Source organism: Anser brachyrhynchus (assembly GCF_964034855.1).
Source record: "Anser brachyrhynchus genome assembly, chromosome: 19".
NCBI lineage: Eukaryota > Metazoa > Chordata > Aves > Anseriformes > Anatidae > Anser > Anser brachyrhynchus.
The window spans coordinates 2723389-2728040 of record NC_137712.1 but is presented as its reverse complement, the minus strand read 5'-3'; positions in this window follow the sequence as shown (position 1 = coordinate 2728040).

Here is a 4652-nt window from a genome sequence, read left to right as displayed (position 1 = left end):
CCTTCTTTGTGCCATTTTTTTGCGAATGCACTTTTTGCTAAATGTTTACAGAAAGGATGTGTGTGGGGCGGGGGGGGGGAGATGGTTTGCTTTCCCCTCCCCAGAACTTTTGGCATTTAAGACCCTGATAAATTCACAGTATTATTCTCTTTTAGAAAGTCACCCAATAGTGAATAGCATTTTGTTTAACTCAGGATGAAAGGAAAAAGCACGTCCCTCTCATCAACAAGAATTCACAGGGGTGGCCAGTAGCAGTGAGGAGATTCACTCATCCTCCCCAAGGATTAATGTCAAGCTGTGCAGTAGTTTTGTTCCTAACTGCAAGTGTGTGAAAACAATGATGCTAATTATTACATCTTTGTTAACTGTATTTACTCCCCTGCCAAAAGTCAAGCTTATATTAACTGAAATACTGACCAACACCTGCAACTGGGTATATTGATTTTCAATACAGAGGAGGAAAGAAAAGTTCACAGCAAACAGGCTGAAAAGAAACAGTGCTAATTAACTTAAGCCCTTGTAAGTGCTTGCTATCTTAAACATGCTAAGTGAGACAAAATTACCCCAGATATCAAAAAAAAAAATATGTTACAAACTTTGTGCTGGCCAGTGTGAGAACAAGGGCATTTAAATAATTGATCTCAGCTTTTTGTTTTCATTCTTATCTCCCAATAATTAAGGATCAGATGACAAACTTGGGTGATAGTGGTAGCCTAAAGAACCTCCCTGCCATGCAGGCTAATTCTTACCTCATTTTAATCTTTAATTACATTTACTGCACAGGTGCAAAGTATGAATAAAGTTTAACAGACTTGTAGCTCAAGACTACATGAACTGAAGATTATGCTTCTGGTATGAAGTATAAGCCTTTGCATCACAGCTAATAGCACAAGTCTGCTCAGATCAGCATCAACAGGTAAATCACTCGTTTGCTAAATATATAAGCAGTACAGAATCTTCTGTTAAACACCGCACCCCCCCAATAAGATACTGTATTTGCTTTGTATTTGGTTTTAGACTTGAATAAAATGCAGTGTTTCAAGTATGTTTAAAGTTAGGTCAAAAAAGGAAGCCTATTTACAACAGGAGTCAGGACTTTGGTTATTTTTCTTTTAATCATTTTTTGAGAAGATGTACAGATAAAGGCAGACACAGTGACTTTTCTAAGAGTTAAAAATCTATACAGGTGCAACACCGTAACAACTGAACAGCCCATCAGTAACTGCAAGCATATTGTATCCTTAACTACAGCATGTCTACGCCTTCCCGTGTGGCAGAACAGAGATGCAAAGTTCCATTTCGTCTATCCCTACGGGGGAAGGGAGAGGCACGGAGAGGACACGGAAAGCTCATGTGGTTAATAGGTGGCTCAGAGGCTGGTGCCAGCATAGAAATTTTGGGTTTTTTCACCATGGGGAGCTTTACTCGGCACCCGGCCTGATGGCCCCAGATGGGTCTCTATCTCCAAGGGGAAAACGGATCCTAGGCCAGGAGCTGGCGGGGCTCATAGAGAGAGCTTTAAACTAGGTAAGAAGGGGGACGGGGCTCAAACAAGGCTTGTTGGAGCTGTGCCGGGGGAAACAATGGCTAGGCCGGGGAAGAAGGCGATGGCCCAGCTGAAGTGCATCTACACTAATGCACGCAGCATGGGTAACAAACAGGAGGAGCTGGAAGCCATTGTGCAGCAGGCAGGCTACGACTTGGTTGCCATCACGGAGACGTGGTGGGACCGCTCCCACAACTGGAGTGCTGCAATGCCTGGCTATCGGCTCTTCAGGAGGGACAGGCAGCACAGAAGGGGTGGTGGCGTGGCTCTCTACATTAGAGAATCTTTTGATGTTGTGGAACTCCAGGCTGGGAATGATAAGGTTGAATCCCTGTGGGTTAGGATCCGCGGGAAGGCCGGCAAGGCTAGCATCCTGGTGGGGGTCTGTTATAGACCGCCGAACCAGGATGAGGAGACGGATGAGGAGTTTTATAGGCAACTGACAGAAGTTGCAAAATCGTCGGCGCTTGTCCTCGTGGGGGACTTCAACTTCCCGGACATATCCTGGAAACACAACACGGCACAGAGAAAGCAGTCTAGGAGGTTTCTGGAGAGCGTGGGAGATAGCTTCCTGATGCAGCTGGTCAGTGAACCTACCAGGGGTGGTGCCCCGCTAGACCTTCTCTTCACAAACAGAGAAGGACTGGTGGGAGATGTGGTGGTCGGAAGCTGTCTGGGGCAGAGTGACCACGAAATGGTAGAGTTCTCTATTCTTGGCGAGGCCAGGAAGGGGACCAGTAAAACTGCTGTCTTGGACTTCCGGAGGGCTGACTTTGAGCTGCTCAGGACGCTGGTTGGCCGAGTCCCTTGGGAGGCGGTTCTGAAGGGCAGAGGAGTCCAGGAAGGCTGGGCGCTCCTCAAGAAGGAAATCGTGATGGCACAGGAGCGGTCCGTCCCCACGTGCCCAAAGATGAGCCGGCGTGGAAGAAGACCGGCCTGGCTCAACAGAGAGTTGCGGCTGGAGCTTAGCAGAAAAAAGAGGGTTTATAATCTTTGGAGAAAAGGGCGGGCCACTGAGGAGGACTACAAGGATGTAGCGAGGCTGTGCAGGGAGAAAATTAGAAAGGCCAAAGCTCATCTGGAGCTCAATCTGGCTACTGCCGTTAAAGACAACAAAAAATCCTTTTACAAATACATCAACGCGAAACGGAGGACTAGGGAGAATCTCCATCCTTTACTGGATGCGAGGGGAAACCTAGTTACTAAGGATGAGGAAAAGGCTGAGGTGCTTAATGCCGCCTTTGCCTCAGTCTTTAGCGGCAATACCGGTTGTTCTCCGGACACCCAGTGCCCTGAGCTGGTGGAAGGGGATGGGGAGCAGGATGTGGCCTTCGCTATCCATGAGGAAATGGTTGGCGACCTACTACGGAGCTTGGATGTGCGCAAGTCGATGGGGCCGGATGGGATCCACCCAAGGGTACTGAGAGAACTGGCGGAGGAGCTGGCCAAGCCGCTTTCCATCATTTATCGGCAGTCCTGGCTATCGGGGGAGGTCCCGGTTGACTGGCGGCTAGCCAATGTGACGCCCATCTATAAGAAGGGCCGGAGGGCAGACCCGGGGAACTATAGGCCTGTCAGTTTGACCTCAGTGCCGGGGAAGCTCATGGAGCAGATTATCTTGAGGGTCATCACGCGGCACTTGCAGGGCAAGCAGGCGATCAGGCCCAGTCAGCATGGGTTTATGAAAGGCAGGTCCTGCTTGACGAACCTGTATCTCCTTCTATGACCAAGTGACGCGCTTGGTGGATGAGGGAAAGGCTGTGGACGTGGTCTACCTTGACCTCAGTAAGGCTTTTGACACCGTTCCCCACAACATTCTCCTCAAGAAACTGGCTGCTCGGGGCTTGGACTGGCGTACGCTTCGCTGGGTTAGAAACTGGCTGGATGGCCGGGCCCAGAGAGTTGTGGTGAATGGAGTCAAATCTGGTTGGAGGCCGGTCACTAGTGGAGTCCCCCAGGGCTCGGTACTGGGGCCGGTCCTCTTTAATATCTTTATTGATGATCTGGATGAGGGCGTCCAGTGCACCCTCAGTAAGTTTGCAGATGACACCAAGCTAAGTGCGTGTGTCGATCTGCTCGAGGGCAGGAAGGCTCTGCAGGAGGATCTGGATAGGCTGGAGCGATGGGCTGAGGTCAACTGCATGAAGTTCAACAAGGCCAAGTGCCGGGTCCTGCACCTGGGCTGCAACAACCCCAAGCAGAGCTACAGGCTGGGAGATGAGTGGCTGGAAAGCTGCCTGGCCGAGAAGGACCTGGGAGTATTGGTGGATAGTCGGCTGAATATGAGCCAGCAGTGTGCTCAGGTGGCCAAGAAGGCCAACGGCATCCTGGCCTGTATAAGAAGCAGTGTGGCCAGCAGGTCGAGGGAAGTGATTGTGCCCCTGTACTCGGCTCTGGTGAGGCCGCACCTCGAGTACTGTGTTCAGTTTTGGGCCCCTCGCTACAGGAAGGACATGGACGTGCTCGAGCGAGTCCAGAGAAGGGCGACCAAGCTTGTGAGGGGTCTGGAGAACAAGTCTTACGAGGAGCGGCTGAGGGAGCTGGGCTTGTTCAGCCTGGAGAAGAGGAGGCTCAGGGGCGACCTCATCGCTCTCTACAGTTACCTGAAAGGAGGCTGTAGAGAGGTGGGGGTTGGTCTATTCTCCCACGTGCCTAGTGACAGGACGAGGGGGAATGGGCTAAAGTTGCGACAGGGGAGTTTTAGGTTGGATGTTAGGAAGTACTTCTTTACCGAAAGGGTTATTAAGCATTGGAACGGGCTGCCCAGGGAGGTGGTGGAGTCACCATCCCTGGAGGTCTTTAAAAGACGTTTAGATGTAGAGCTTAGGGATATGGTTTAGTGGAGTACTTAGTGTTAGGTCGGAGGTTGGACTCGATGATCTTGAGGTCTCTTCCAACCTAGAGAAATCTGTGAATCTGTGAATTTCAGGAACATTGGCTAATAATGGTTTCTCACAAATGGGGGACTACCTTAGCATGAGCCTGATTTTTAGAAGTACCCAGTATTCTCACTCCTATGTCAAATTCTCTTCTTTCTCCTAGTGTAAGCTAGAGAACAAATCCATATGACAACAGTCAAGATGACTTCATCACATATAGCTGCACT